At 40.9% G+C, this 16,609-nt stretch overlaps 1 protein-coding gene across 8 annotated transcripts in view; it reads left to right on the top strand.

Moving 5' to 3' along the window:
• APBB2 (amyloid beta precursor protein binding family B member 2) overlaps positions 1 to 16,609 on the top strand; it is a 169,610-nt gene that overhangs the window by 5,769 nt on the left and 147,232 nt on the right. For 7 of the 8 annotated variants that reach the window (XM_048302830.1, XM_048302833.1, XM_048302834.1 and 4 more), the window contains exon 2: positions 11,632 to 11,704. The exons of the other annotated variant lie outside the window; for it this stretch is intronic. The gene's annotated coding sequence lies outside the window, so the exon portion shown is untranslated. The remainder of the gene's footprint in view (positions 1 to 11,631; positions 11,705 to 16,609) is intronic. 8 annotated transcript variants of the gene reach the window in all.

Raw genomic sequence — 16,609 nt, 5'->3', positions numbered from 1 at the left:
AAGGAGGTGGAAGCAGTTGGGTAAATATGACAACTAGTTCATTGCTTTCGTGTTTACACTTGCCTTGTTAATTCTATTTGCAAAGAGGATTATTGTTAGGAAAAGATATTTCTTAGCAAGGTGTTGAATTGTATACCTATGGAGGACACTGTGCAGAGAACCAGCACGAAACATGAAAGGGAACTGCAAGGAAGAGAAATAAGGAGGAGGAATGCTCTCCCATGGAGAATTTGGCATTTGACAGATGAAACTGGGATTTAAATGTGGCATAATGGAAAGATAGTTTAATTAAGTTATTTAGATGAGTTGGAGATCTATATGAATAGGCCACAATCTATGAAGCAAGAATCTATTTACAGCAAGATTCGTCTGGAAGTAAATACAGCAGGGAGCCTGGGTGTTTGGGATGCATGTGGCTTTAAGAAAACCTTCAGCGCTATGTGGTGGTCTTGTCTCCTTGGCACCCTGCATGCCTCCTAAGTGAGCAGGAGAGGCAGGATCTCCGTGGGTTTTTGTTGGGTTTTTTTCCTCCCTGATACTCATCTGGGTGTGAAACCTTTGGGGAATATGAGGTCTTACCAAGTCAGGTACCCTGGTGGAGTGGCAGGTTGAGAAATAACTCATATTTTTTGAGTCCTGTGGGAGTCTGCTTGCCTTTTTCTTTTTTTTTTTTCCTTCTTTCCTTCCCTTTCTCTTTTTCCCACCATAATTCAAGAAAACAGTAAAACAACAGAAGAACCATCAGTAAAGGGAGTGGTTTAACACAGTATATGAAAAGATATATGTACTCAAAAAAACAGGATTTTTTTTTTTTATACAAGTTTGACATTCATTCCCTTAAAAAGGTCTCAAAATTAGGAAAAAATTTTGATGATACTTGTGTATTTGAAAAGAGAAACATTAGAAAAAACCCATGTTTTTAATTATTTGGTGTTTGCTTCTCGGAAAGGTTTGAGATCAGACTTATTGTTAGGTAACTTTGTAGGGTGGTAAGATGACTAACAAAGGATATTGAAGTAACACAAAGTAGTGTTGGCTTTAAGCATGTGTTATTATTTAAGCATGTGCAAGAGCTGCTAGCAAACCATGCTTAATTATGTAGGTGTGTTTTAACCTTATTTTTATAATCTTTGCATGCTGTTATGTCAGCATTGACATGTGTAAATTTTTCAGTGAAATATCCTGTATATTTCCCTTTGCAAGTATGAATTTAAGCATGGGTAAAAAATGATGATTCTATACCTGCCAAAATATAGGAAGCTTTCTGGTAGAGGCATATAGGCATTTAGGGACCAGTAGTTCTTTTTTGAAAACCAATATAGATATGTCCTAATGTGATAAAGATGGTGCTGTTTGTCGGGGAAACAGTTTAAGTGTTCCCTGGGAAGTTTGGCTTTGCACCCTAACAGCATGTCAATATTATGATGCCCTTGCACTGAAGTGTAACTCTTGATGGCAGACCACAGAAAATTCAGGTATTCTCAGTGAGGGTCTGTGTGGGGAAGGGGATCAAGAGGGGCGATTGGGAGACTCTGGTGGATGTCAGTGAGGCTTGATGCCAAGGAAGTCCTGAAGTTATGGGATCCTCAGAGCATTGTTAAAGGTTTGTTCCTCAGGCAGGAGTCACTTTTCTGTTGTATTCTATCTTGCTTTGGGCTAAAATCAGCCAGCATGTGTTGCATGTTGATTCAGAAATACAGTCTCCATGCTCTGGTTTTGGCCAGCCAGTGTGTAGCAACATATACAATGAAGTGATGTGGTTCTACTTGCTCATTTTTAGGCAGAAAAAAGGGGAATCCCTCAGTGCTTCTCTGGTCCAACCAGCAAGTCAGGAGGTGGTGCTCGTTTTCCCTCCTTTCCAATGCCTTTCCAATGTGTGTACACATTTTACAGGGATGGGAACAGCTGACAGGCAGGATATGGCAAGGTACATCCCTAAATTTGCTGTTTCCCTGGTAGCAGAGGCTGTGGTGACCCTCGTAGCCTCAGAGACGGGGCAGCTGAGAGCTGTCACTATCCTTGCCTTGGAGTAACCCTGAGGCTTTACTGAGCAGTCTACCCTGCCAGTCTCCGGAGAGGCCCCGGAGTTGGCGGCTGGCTGCCTGCCATCCTGCAGCACAGCGCCTGGCTGTGCTGCTGCCAAACCTGCAGGTAGGAGTGCTGGCTGGGCAGAAAACATTTTGTGGGATTTATCCAAAATAAATATCTAATTTTGCATGGGTGAGGCTGAAATTCTTCAGCTGCACCTCCTGCCAGAGCAGAAGAGAACCCCTTCCTCACAATGATTTTCTAAGCTTTTGCACATATGCGAGGTAAAGATATTATTTTCCTAAATTTAAAATTTGGATCCTCCTTCCTTGAGTTGAGATGGATGTCTAGATCTATGCTGCTTTGAAAGCCTGTTTGAAGACACGTAACCCAAACTTCTCTGAACCTCCCCCAAAAGGCTCACATTGAGGCATTTAGCTGATTTTTTTGCTTCTGCTATGTGCTTCTACGTAATCCTTGAAGTGTAAATATAGAGCTGGAAAAAACAGCACTTGATCTGGTATCCCAGCTTGCATTAGGACTTAAATTAGGAAATATGAGCTTCTGCTATAAATCAGAAATGTGAGTTTGTAACTCCTTAATTTTTGGCCTGATAAATCCTATTACTCCTAGAAAGCTGTTAAGGTTCATGTCTATAAGTCCCAAGGTTGTTTGAAATCCATCGGTTAAGTAACACATATGCAAAGGTTTAAAATAAGACTGTCAGCCCACACAACATGCTGGCCGTAAAACCAAGCCTGGACAGTGTGGAGCTGATTCAGGACATGCTGATCTGACTTCAAACTTAACTAGTGTTGAGCTTTAGCTTCTGCTGCCTATACTTTTGCTGCGGTACAGAGATGGAAAATTCACAGGTTGCTGATATTTGTGCTACTGTCATTAGCTCTCCCAGACTAATGGGATGGATACTTTTTGCACAGTGTTGTCAGGCTGTCCTAGAAAACTCTTGCTTGGCACACAGCGTATGTCCAGAGTTTTCCTAGAGCGCTCTTGCTTGGCACATGGAGTGAGCATGTCCTGAGTTTTTCCTGCTGCTGAGTGCAAATACTCAGTATCTTCCTCAAGCAGCCAGTGTTCAGGCAGGGAACTGGGCTTTCCCCATTCTCGAGTCGTTCTTTGAGCTGAGATGGCAAGCAAATATTTTTAACATGGGTAGATGCAATGTGCTGTTATGTTATGTGAGGATGTGAATCCTCCTTGCACAAGGTGAGCTTGAAATGAGGTGTTGAAATTCTAGATCCATGAGGTAGAGGATGAAACTGAATTTGAAGAGATTTTAAAAACTGACAGAGGAGATGCTCTAAGGACACACATACCCTGCAATTCCAAAATGAAGATAGATACTGGTGCTCCCAAAGGCTGGCTCAGGAAAGGCACCTGCCAGAGGGCTCAGGTGGAAGCAGGAACGAGTACATAAACAGATGAAGAGGAATTTTAATGACACAGAGGAGCTAGATGATGAGATTGGCTGCAAAATGCAACAGTAAAATAAGCCTAAATCATTTGCATGGAGTTAGGCACTAACCTTGATATAAAACTCCTCTGTGGAGCAGTGGGGAGGCATAGTCTGTGCTAAGTACAATATAAATGCATTTAAAAATGTTTTCTAGGTTTTATTCTTTTCTCCCCTCATCTGTTTTAAGGACAGACCAGGGTTTATCCTGTAAGATTCTAAGTACCCAAATTTGAGAATAATTGCGTTTTGTTTTGCAGAAACTGGAGTTTCCACGTGGGAGTTTCATGCACAAGCTATGTTCCTTTGCATTTTCTTGGCTATTGTTAATGTAGTAGTGTCTGTAGCTTTTATTATCTCTAATTCAGAAGCATAAGCTACCTCAAATGCTTTCACAGCACAACAGGGAGTTTTAATAGGCTGTGAGAGACCCTGTGCAAATCTTGTCAAGTGGCCACAGCTGGTTGGTAAAAATAGATGATTAAAAACTAGTGTTTTCCAAAGGCTTGTAAGTTGAGTGTGACAGGCTCATTGATTAGCCATGTTTCTACCTCTCTCAGAAGCTGTGGGTGAAAGAACCTTTTCTTTGGAACAGAGCAGTGCACACATGAATGCTTGACTCTTGTGGAGCTAATACTTTCTTACCTCAGATGGTATTTGCACACCATACAGGAAATGGTAGTAAAATTATTAGTACTTTTGAAATGGGTGTTGTCGCGGTTTTTAGCCATAACTAGAAAGCAACACAATATCTTGATAAAATGTTTCAATTTGAAGCAAAGGACTTTGAATTCCAGAGAAGCTCACAATTTTACAAGGTGAAGTAATGCAGCTGAAGTAGATTGGTTTTACTGAGTGTCTGCTGAGGTTTGCCAGTGAAACGACAGTGTGGGTTTGATACCCTCTGATGGGGAGCAAGTATTAAAAAAAAAAGGCAGCTCTACTGGGAGGTCTAAGTCTAGTGCTGTTATCTTAAGGGCCACCAGGAATGGCTTCAGAAACTGAGCTTACTTTAGAACAGCAGCTTATTGTCAGAATCAAGATCAGGAAGTTCACTTCTTGCTTCTGAAGAGAAGTAGTGTTAGGAGGCTTTAAGAGCTCATTTCCTTCATTTGCTCCATGCTTTTTCATGCTATAACAATATCTGTGTTTAAAACAACCTTTTTCTTAAAACATTTATCTTCAAAGATAAAAGCAAAGTATTTGTAATGTTAGCATGGGATTGGCAGCTTTTAGTTAGATGCTCTGAGTACAGAGTTAAGAAATAGCATGCCTACAGGCATTTTTAGATCTGCTGGTTTTCCTGTTGTCACATGGTTTTCTCCACATTAATACAACTTTTGATAATTGCTCCCTTGACCCAGTTACTCTTTTTGTACTTTCCTTTCCACATCCAGTCAGGCAAGCATGAACATTTCATGTATGTTAGAAATGAGAAGTTTTGTCTTCAGAAATGAATCACAGGGGAAGGGGAGGAGGGAGAACAGCAAGTCTTGTGGTTTTTTTCCTGCATTCTAAATGAAATTGCATAGGTAGATGCTGTGTTTAGGTCGTACCGCAGTGATGGGGTTTCCCCCCAAATACTGATTGTGATAGATGAGTTTCTTAAACTGTATTAATTTTTTGAACTAAAAACTTTGGATGCAAGTTGCCTGTTAGCAGTGATTGTGTTGCCAAAGGAGGTCTGTTGATGCCACCACTCAGGCAAGTGGCATGTTTTGGACTTTACTCCTGTGAGATGGTAATTGACTGCTGGCCCATATTATAAGGGCAGAAGAAGGTATTAAAAAGAAGAAAAGGTGTTTTTTAAAAGGAGGAGTAATTACCATCTTATTTTTCTGAGTAGGGCCATTGGTAATACAAAAGAAACTAGTCAATTCTTTTTTTGTTTGTTTGTTTTGTTTTTTGAGGATAAAAATAGGAGCTAGGGGTGATGATAGCATACCAGACACTTTGAGGTTGCTTTTATCACAGATGATCTGTTTTCCTGAATATTCACAGGTAATCATTATCACTTGGGTCCTTCTGTCTTTGTCTAGAGGAAACAAATCTTGCTTTTAGCCTCCATCCTGGTTTTGTGCAAATCATTAATTGCTCTTCTGTTTGTTAAACTGCAGCCAACCATCAGATGTGGAATCATATTATTATTATTATTAAGGAACTCTGATGCTTTAATTACATGTGTGCCACACTTCCTAGTGCTATAAAAGGGAAGTTACACACTGCCTGTGCATCCAGGCAGGCATAGTGGGAATAGTACTTGGGATCTTTCTGTGTGAATTTTTGAGCGACTGTTATTAAGACTGTCATGTGTATGTAACCTTTCAGCATACAGAGCATAAATTGCTGCTCCAAATAAACTTAGAATGTGTAAGCAGTAGAGCTTTGCTCTGATGAATTAATTCTCATGCTCTCAGATAGCAAAATTGGTTGAAATTTGGTGGCTTAATTTCACGTCACTGACCCCTTTGTACAAACATATACTTGTTATCTCAGTACAGCAGTGCAGGATTTCTGAGGACGAGCACTGCAAGCCGCCAACTGAGCTGAAAGGTCTCATGTGTCCCTTCCCCAGCATGGAGTGACTTAACACCTCCTCTCAAGGCCTGTGACACAATTGTGCTTGTCTGCAATTAGTTGCTTGACTAATTTCCAGTGTTGGTGGTTACTGGTGGTTACAGAGATAGCAATGCTGTTGCTCTATACTAGGTATTATATAAAGAACAGAAATTAATAGGTATATTTTGTTGCATAAAATGTGGATTTCCTTGAGGTGACTTTTCATATTGGCAGGGAAAACACGAACTTTGATTTTTTCCTTCTCAGCAGACTGCTACTTCTTGGAGTAAGTGAAACAGAAGCTGTAGGAAAAGCTGTTATTTTCTTGGGTGACTAAACATATTTTATATTCTCCATATTGAATCATAGAATGGCGCGGGTTGGAAGGAACCTTAAAGCTCATCTTGTTCCAACTCCCCTGCCATGGGCAGGGACACCTTTCACTAGAGCTGGTTACTCAGAGCCCCATCCATCCTGGCCTTGAACACTGCCAGGGATGGGGCATTCACAGGTTCTTTGGACAACCTGTTCCAGTGCCTCACCACCCTCACAGTAGAGAATTTCTTCCTAATATCTACTCTAAACCTACTCTCTTTTGACTTGAAGCCATTTCCTGCTTTCTTGTCGCTATATCCTCTTTCTCCATCTTTCTTGTAGACTCTGTGAAAGAGAACTTCATGGTGTTTTAAACCTCTGCTCTGAGCAATGAAGTATTGTGTTTTCATTCTTTGCATATTTCTTGATTTGGCTCTAATAGAATATAAACATGTGTAAAAGTTATTTTTTGAAATGGTAACAGCCCTGGTGTGTTTGAACCACTGTGTGTTTACAGAAGAAACAGTCAGTCTGTTAAGTTTTAAAACAGATATTAAAGGAAAGAATGGTTAAAGCCATGTATAGAAAATGGGACAAAATGCAGCGTAAGTTAATCTGTTGGTAGACTATGTCAGAGTAAATGATCCTTTATATTCTTTTTCCTACCTTAAAATGTGAGTTAGGAAAAATATTTTTATTTCATCTGGTCTTTAATAAAACATTTGTTGTAGCAGTTGTTAGAGTTACAAAGCAGTTAAGGATTGTACTAAAGGGGAAACAGTAGAGGAGCAAAGGAGACGCCTAGGTTGGGGAAGACTAGGGATGGGATATTGCCACAAAAAATTTGTCAACCAGAAGTTAGGAATGCTCAAAACGTGCATTAATCTTGCTGGTGTTAAGTAAGATGTTGCAGATATGCAGATGTATCTAACCATTATACAGAAGAAGTAGAGCCATTATACTGTGTACTGTGGAGGTCTTGTCTAGGAAGAAATGAATCATTTTGATAATGAGAAGTGAGAAAGATAATTTGAAATCCAACTTGGTATAATAAGGCTCCTTGTTCTGAACACAAGCATTGGCTTTACCCCACATAGTACCCAGCATTTTGGGGGGACATGCTTTGGGATTTCTTGTCCCTTGCTTTATCTGGTCTTTCCCTGCCTCCTTTCCATTTCTGCCTCAGTTTGCCTGTTTTTGATCTCACCTTTTCTTTCTGAAGTTGTACAGTACTCTTCTTTGTGCTCATAGCTCTGGAAAAGCTAATTGAAACAGATTTTGCTAATTGTCTTTGGAAGTGGCACAAATGATGACTGGACTGGCTTTCTCAGCCAGGGGAAAGGGAAAAATGCTCTATAATTCCTGAGCTTTGAACTGCTTGTGGCTATATGGTTTCCCAAACAGTGGTCGCAGTTTCCTGTTTGGCTTCTAGGAGGTGAATTCCAAAAGCTTCAGCAGAGTTCTGGTTTTTCTTGCTGCAAAAGCTTTGGCAAGGACTTCACTGCATACATAATTGTAATAGTGTGTTAAATACAGAGGGTTGCATAATACGTTTCTATTTTATAAATACTATCATTATCTGAATTTATAAAGTTCATAGTCATGTTGTGTGTGACCTGAAACCCCCCAGGTCTGGGGCTTAGTTTGTATGTGTTAAAAATTGCCTGTGTTAAAAATACCAAAGGACATCTCTTCTCTGTGATCTTTTGAAATGTCAGTGTAGCCTTACTGTGGGTAAGTGATTTGTATCTTTGAACATAGTGCTGGAGAAGGATGAGCAGACCTAGGAGCAGTGCTAGGAGTTGCCTGCTCTCAGCTGTCCCCACTTCATGGTATGTAAGTTAGAGGCTGCCATCTCCAACCCATGAAGACAGGGAGTGATGGTCCAAGCAGTGTCTCTTCTTGTTCCTTGCAGACTTGCATGGCAAATCAAGACAGCTCTGTAAGGTCAACAGAGAAGATGATAGAGCAAGAATGAGGGTTGACCTCTCTAAATACTCTACTATATTTAAAATCTTTATGGCAGCAATTCAAGTTTTTATGTAGGGAGTCAGTGGTGAACCTTTTATACAGGTGGTACAATCTATCCCGTGTTAGACTCAAATAACAGTGTAGAAAAGAAGCTTTTCCTCTCTAAAGGAAAACATTTGCCACCCTTGTAACTGATAGGTGGTATGTTAATTGTAAGTAACCCATTGGAATTGGCGCAAGTAAGGTAAGATGGACTGTGAGGAGAAGTGCTAACTTTGGGTCACTCATGGTCAGGAGTTAAACATGGCATTATGCATTCTTAATTCTGTAAAAGATGTTGTTTCCAAAATTCCTAAAAAACTTTTGGATCTAAATAGTTTGGGATGCTGCTATTAAGTTGTGGCAGGGATTTTGATGTTCTGGGAAAACATTTTTACCTACCAGGAAAATATGTGTTCATTTCGCTTAGCAATATGTGGCTCCTTTGGCTTTGCTTTTGCGTTTTAGGCAGTACTTTAATGTCTTCATTAGTTTGATTTTGGCCTACTTGTGCTAGTAGAATAGATGTGCTGAAGTACTTCCCTCTGATATAAGTGGGGCCTGAATCACGGTTGAAAGCCATGTCACTTTGTAGGAAATTATGCCTTCTCTCTCCCCAGGTTGGACGTTGGGTCTTGACATTGGGTCATTTGCACACTGAAGAGTGCAGAGACAGCTTCGCTCTTACTTGGAGTATCTGGCTCTGAACACTTTGGCTTTAGGCTGGCAGTGTCCAACCACCAGTCAAGCTGGAGTGTGTTTTTGATGTTCTTTCCTGGCAGACAGTGAGACCTTTGTAGTTTCAGGATTGTTTTTCAGATATATGCTTTTAGTCCTAGCAGTTCAACCGGTACTTTTAAAAAATTGGTATATAAACCAAAACTACTTATCTGATGAGAGGGAACTGGAGTTTGAATCAGATTGGTGAAGTTTTGAGATCAAGATATTCTTTAATTAAAAACTTTCTCTTAAATTTTGCTATAAAGCATAATTTTTTCTATAGAGCAGCTGCAAAACACAAGGTAACATTGCCCTAAGCTAAAGATTTATTGACTTTGCTTTTTTCCTTTCCTCCACTTCTAAAACAATCTGCAGTATATTGTGAAGTACGGTAGCTGTGTTTGGACTCAAAAGTGTTTAGCAATGCCTAACTGACTGCAGTGGGTTTGATACAAAGCAGCGTTCAAAAAATGCACGGCTTTGTGTTGAAGGCAGGAGCACAGCAGCAGACAATTACTAATGGGTTTTGTACATGATGCAACGGGAGTAGGGTCGGGGAAGCTGTGGCACAGAGCAGAGGAGCTGTAAGCACATGTACTGTTTGATGCTTCAGTCTGCTGTGGTGGGTTGGACCATAAACATCTCTCCCTGTTTCCCTTTTTGTGTTTTGCTCCCTGCCAAGGCAGATGTAAACTTGCAGTGTTATTTGAGGTTTCTCTGTACAGACCTACCTTTTGGCTGCAATTAGGGCAGAACACCTCCCTCCCCGATGGGTAACCTGTAGTAGCATTGCTCATGTCCCTGTGTGACCAGAGAGAAAGATTAACAAACACTTTCCTGATGTAAAACTTTCCCCCAGGTTGAAATGGATAGGAAAGTTCATTGTGGCTGATTAGTTCTAATTTCCCCCCCTGCCCCAAGCAGGGGGGGAAATTATTTAATTTAAATAATTAAAGGTTGCTGTTAAATTCACCTCATTCTCTGTTAAGCCTCCCTGGTCATATTAAACTGCCTAATTCAAGCAGTGTTTTTAGTGTTGGTAGAGGAAAGCATTATATTTAGAAAACACTTTATTGTGGAACAATTTTAAAATTATATGGAAACATAGTATTTAACGACTAGTAAGATGGTTTGTGTTGCAAGACATGAGAACAAAGGAGTTATGAATGTTGCGTATCTGCCATGAAGGTGCCTGCCTTCAGTTCCTGCATAACCATTTGTGCTTAATCATGAAAGGATCTGTCTACATTGGCAGTGCTGGGGAATTTAACACATGCTCTAATGTCTAGTTTATGTAAGGATTCCTGCATATTTCAAATATTTGGTAACTGCGCTTACGTGTTTTGGGGGAAAAAGTGGAGGGACATATCTTGAGTAATATTGTTCAGTTGGTAGTAAAATAGTTACACATCTATCTTTTCTTACCGAGTCATAGATTTGATATGTAGGTGCCCTTAAGGGCTTTCCATAGTCCCTGGGGAAATTTCTCCACCTGGATTCTTAGCACTGTTGTTAAAGTGCCAGGTGCAAGCTAGAGTTTGGTCATGTAAATGATAACTAGCATGGTAAATACATCTACAGGGATTGTGTGACATCCAGGAATTGGCAGGAGGGAAATTCCTCTGGCTGGTTGTTGGCTTACTTGCAGGTCAACTCTTCTTTTGTTACGGATAGTTATGTGAAGAAAAGACTTGGAGTGAGTGCCAGGCTATTTCTTCTTGAAAGACTAGTCAACAGATTGTTTAAGAATTTACAAACAGCAGGAATTAGCAGCCTGGCAGCCTAAGCTGTCACAGGCTTTGAATAGCATGTGCATGGGAGCATTTTTCCTTTGCCTTGTCAGGACAGCTACATTTTACAATGGTCATTATGCTCCTGGCAGGGTTTGCAAACACATCCAGTTGTGTTTGGCCCGACTCCCCTTGCTGCGGTGTTTTGTTTTTCCGGAGTGCCTTTAGCTACAGTTCAACACCTTTTCTCAATCTGGCTTTACCACGGCATGGAAACAAGAAAGGCTTGCATAGAAAATCACTGTCTAGACCCTGACTGATGTTACTTATGTGTTTCATCATCCCCTTCTCCCAGCATGGGTCTTTTTTGGCCACCGAGGTAGGGAAAGCCCACCAGCTCAATGGAACACGAGAGGCAGCGCTGTAATGGAGAAGTTTTCCCTGGTGCTGAGAGGACTTCTTTTCTGAAGTTACCTAATGCCCTGAAATATGTGCAGTTAGAAGTTCAGCCAAAGTTGTGATACATCAATACATTTCAATGAAAACCACAAAGTGTTCATGGCTAAGGATACCTTTCATGAACTTCCTGTTCAGCTCTTTAAAACCATTAATATTGAGGTATTCTGTTCCAACTCCTTTCTCATTGTAAAAGTTCTTTTTTTAAGAAACGTTTTTTATGCCTTGAAAGCTGCACTCTTAATTTTAAATGAACTTAAGAGTTCTTTTAAGACAGGTTGAAAGAAAAGGCAAAAATTCATTTTGGTTTTAATTTTTTTCTATTCCATTTCTTTTCAGACTCCCTGCACTTCCGAAGATTTAAGGCAGAGAAGCTGGAGGAGGTTGTAAAGTGAAGGTTTGGGGATTAGATGTGAGTACAGCCATCCCATCTGCAGGGATACAAGAAAGGTGCTGCTGTTAGCTCTTCCAAAAGCTAGTTGTTGAATCCAGGAGAAATCTCTTGAAAACCTTCAAAGACCCATTCAGACTAAATGTTGTGTGTAATTTTAGATTCATGCTCTTTTTCAAGAGCTTCAAGCCCACATCACTGAGCGCGGGCGAAAAGAGTATGTGGAGAAGTCAAAGGAAGAATAACACGCATCTCACTCCAGCCAGCTGCACTCTGACTTGGTGTTACCTCTTACTGTTATGAAAAACAGCGTGTGGCATCCTTGGTTGTAAAAGCTGGTTGTGGAGGAGGGCTGCATCTTGCTTGGTGTTTCTAGATGAGGATGTGCATGTTGAATGATTAAAAGAACAATTTGGGAAAGATGTTGCTTATGTGACTTCAGTGTTGTGCAGTGTTGGGGTAGTTGTGGTTTATGTGTCTCTGATGTGAGGGTGGTAATGGCCTTCTTAACTCAAGTAGAAGCTGTATACCTCAGTACTTCAGAGCTTCTTTTGACAGTTAAGATAAAAGATACACACTGTGGTTAATGAAGGAATAGTGATGATAGGAAAAAAGCACTATCAGACACTGTTTTAACAGCTGTGGTTTCTATGATAAAGACAAATCCCTTCACATAAAACAAACTGCAGTTTAGGAATTAAGTCTGTTTTGAATATAAATTTATATTTAAATTCTGAGAGGAAGTTTTCTTCTGTCTCCCTGAAGCTCTGCAAAATGCCTTGAGGGAGAAGGGAGGGAGTGCTTAGAAAGCCATTTTTGATATTAAATTGCTTCTGAAAAGGTAGGCTCATCAAACCCTGAATTTGGGGTTTGGAAGTTAGTGTTCACAGGGTGGGAAAACCTTTATTGAAGAGCAGCTGATTCCAGAGGTCAGCTGACCTGAAGTACCCTTTGTGCCCTGACATCAGTCCCTGTCCCCATTCCCCTGCTGAAGGAGGGGCTGGTGGGATCCTGCCTCCCCAGCTGGGGGCTGACTGCGCTGTACGGCCACTGGCACTGCTGCAGCCCCTCTGTGGAGTTCCCTGGCCAGTGTACTGTGAAGCTGAACAAATTCCAGTGCTAGCCAAGCCTGTAATCAGTTAGGTACAAGGTGAAAAGAAGAAGGAAGAGAACCAAAAAGTGATAGCTGGGTGTGAAATATCACCAGGCCTTCATTAATGGATATATGATTCACAGCTACTCAGCATCTTCGTGTGTGTGTGCAGGGTGGGCAAGGCTTCCATCACAAGTGCTGCAAAGGCTAACTTGGTTGTATCCCTACCTCTAAACATTCTTGGCACATTTGTGGGTGTGCTCTGCTTCTAAAATAATGGTTTCTGTGTCTCTGCTCTATCTGGTGCAGATGTTTACCTCCCCCTTGCCCCCAAGAGCCTCTAGTGTAAATGTTTAGTCTAAACCTGATTTATTCAGGTCCTTTAACTTGGTACTTCTGTGGCATGAACAATTTTATACAGTGTTCTGAGAAGTTGTGAACTCCTGTCACAGTTTGTACTCAGCACACTTTTTTTTGAAGAAGATGATAAATGTGAAGAGCGTGAATTAGAGTTCAGAAACTCTCCTCCTGCTGTGTTCAGTATGAGACGGGAAACCAAAATCTGAAGGGAAAAGCTGTTGTTATGGCAGCAAAAAAATTTTTTAATTTAGACTTGCTATTCAGATGTCGCTTTCATGTTTCCTATTTCAATCTTGAAAGAAATCTGTGTATTATGTAATGAAATAAATGACTTTTTAATAAGCATATAACTAGTATCTCCCAAAACTCTGTAATTTAGGCACTTATGTGAATAATAGTACATGATATATAATAGTATGTTGCCTTCTATTTTCCAAACTCTATTAGAAAGGGTAATGATGCACAAATGTATAACTTCATTAGGTTTTTGTATGTAGTACTTTGCAGCCCACTTTATGCAGATATCTTTATTTGTATTGCAGTGCAATTGAATCATTGGCATAATCTTCTGAGCAGTTAGGCTGCCCAATTATGATTGCAGTGAGTCTGCAGAGATTAATGAAAACAACAACTTCTCTAGGTTTTAGTTTTCTTTCCATTGAACAAAGTATGCTGGAAGGAACAGTTGGGGAAAAATAATCTGGTTTTTACTTACTGGGTTAGTATATGGCATGTGTCTGAATGGAAGCATTGGCTCTTAGCATCTGCAGAAGACAGCTGCCTCATGGCTGGGGCCCTCCTTTGAGAGGCTGAGCTCTGACATCTTCATGCCAGGGTGTTAGTGGTTCCAGTTCCCTCCACTTTACCTGCAGAGTTGCTGTGTAAGGGGGACTTTCACTCCAGTGTAATGGAGAGAGCAAACTTCCACACTGTTTCTGGAGAGGACTAACAAGGCTCCTCAGGAGTGTGTTTGGCCTGGGATCCATGAGCATCTTGTGTCCTTGCAGTGGGTGGGATTGCAGGAAAGTTAAAATGTTCTCATTTTGAGTGCCTTTTTCCCCCGTTATTCCCCACCTTTTCTTTTTTTTCTTTTGCTTTCCCTCCTTCTAGTGTGTTGCCCACAGTGAAATATTGTATGCAGTGATGTATAATTTGCCACAGAAGTCACATATGTTTTCCCATTGGTGTCCTGCTTGTGTTTGCATCACTTTGCTTTTTGCAGAAACATCCTTTCATTATAGCTGAAGCATAGATTTTGTGCTCAGGCTGTATATCAGACTTCCTTATCTTTCTTTCTTTGTTTCAGGCTGTGTAAAAGTCCAGACACCCAAATGACATCCTGAAAATACCAAAAAGCCTCTGGCTATTCTGGAAGAATTTAAATTGAATTCCTATTTTCATCTGGAGACCACTAATTATAGGCTTATGTGATGAGCAACTCCATTGTATGTTTGAGTACAGATAGCTGTTGGGAACTGGCCTCTTGATACATGCACTGCTCCCTTCAAGGCTTTATTTTGCTTTGATCTTAAGTGGTCACCTTCGATATACATGTGAAGCTTATAGATCTGGACAAGCCATCTTTTTCTGCAAGCTGTTACCTGAAGTGAAGTGATTGGTCTCCCAGAGAGTAAAATCTTCCAGAGCCCAAACGTGAATGTAGAGCAGAGCAGCAAGCAGTGAAATGTGGTTTTTATGACTGGAGTCGATGAGTTTGGAGGGGGAATAGTGGAGGATTTTCAGTTGCATCTCCTTCGGTGATGGCAGTCATATCTTCCAACGAGGCAGACTTGTTAAGTGTTGGTATTTCCCTTGTCTGTGGGGACAGGTAGGAAAAAAGGAAGGAAATTACAAGCTTTACAGTGATTATATGTGTGCAGCTCCATCATTGGCATGGCACTCCTGTAGCTCCATTACTGAATATTCCATCCATCACTGGGATTTATTAAAACACAGTTTGGTGGATAGTTGGGTGGTAACTGTTGAGCTTTTGCCCAAACACGGGGAGGCTTTCCTCATGTTTAAGGACTTAATCTCGTGATACTGGTACCAGGAGAGTGAGAGAATCTGGCCCTCATCTTCTGTTTGGGTAGAGATGGTGTCTGGGTCTTCAGTAGGTGGAGAAAGTGAGTGGTCTTGTACAGATTAGAATGGGTTACTTTTCCTGGGACCATGTCTTGGGCCAAAAGGACTTTCAAAAGGAGACTCTGAGGAGAAGATAAAATTTGGATGAGTTGGAAGAGGTTACCCACTGGAGGAGCTAACATCCTGGAAAAGCAATGACTGGGACAACACTACAGGTTGCTTTCCTAGAATAGAAATGAAGATAGTGTAACAAATCTCGATGGTCTCCAAGAACCACTTAATTAACTCTGAACACCAAAAAAATGTAATCACAGGTTTTTTTGCTTACAGAATGGCAGAAAAAGGCATAAAACTTATCTTTTTCAGCTGGAAAGAAATTCTTCTGGACTTGTTTTGAGGGCAGCAAGATACCTTAATCTTAGGGACATTGATTTATTTAAGCTTCAAGCTAGGACATTTTTTCTCAGAAAAAATAGATCTTTGCTCATGCTAAATATATGCTTCCTGAGGTGAATGGGTTGAAAAGTCTTTAGCAGCACAGGCAGTACTGAGAAAATCATTAAGAAATGTATATGTTCCCAGATGCTGAGCATGCAATTTCTGAAACAATTTAAACTTTGCATGATTTATGGAGGGTGTTCTGTTGTTTGTATTATGTGTGGAGCGATGAGGAAGAGGGCAGCTCTGTGGCTGGGTAGATGTCTGACAAATCTCCAGATGGAAAATGCACCGAAGTGTCATTTTAGTCAATATTCTAGAACTATGGAAGAAGTAGGTCTAAGATCAGAAAACATTCAAAGGAGAGCTACTTTTCCTTCTGGAGAGGTAGCCAGCTCTGCAGCAGTTAAGCATTTCTCTGAGTGGCCCTTGCGTACTGTTCGTGTGGAGCTGTCCTTCCTGCTTGCTTGAGGATCAGTGTCCAGGGCCTTATGGCTTTCTGTAGAGTTGTCTTTGTTTACCTCGGATCTTTTTGTCTCTTGGCACTGTTTGGTTGGTGCTCTCTTGTTTTCCCAAGCAGGTGTGCTTTGCATGGGTGGTAGCCAGGAAAGGCAGAGAGGAGATTATAGGGCAAGTAGAATCATGGAGTCATTGGATGTTTTGGATTGGATTGGAAGGGATCTTTAGAGACCATCTGGTCCAAGAACCCCACTGCTGTGGGCAGGGACATCTTATTGTGTGCTAGACCAGACCTCCATCCAACCAGACCTTGAACATTTATTTACAGGGATGGGGTATCCACAACTTATCTGGGCAATCTGTTCCAGTGCCTCACCACTCTCATAATAAAAATCTTTTGCTTATGTCCAGTCTAAATCTACCCTTTCTCAGTTCAAAATCTGTTCCAGTTTCAGCAGGTACTGCTGCTCCTCTCTAGGACTCCTTTTGTC

Source organism: Corvus hawaiiensis, chromosome 5 (assembly GCF_020740725.1).
Source record: "Corvus hawaiiensis isolate bCorHaw1 chromosome 5, bCorHaw1.pri.cur, whole genome shotgun sequence".
Classification (NCBI taxonomy): domain Eukaryota; kingdom Metazoa; phylum Chordata; class Aves; order Passeriformes; family Corvidae; genus Corvus; species Corvus hawaiiensis.
This window is presented reverse-complemented; position numbering and strand designations above follow the sequence as displayed.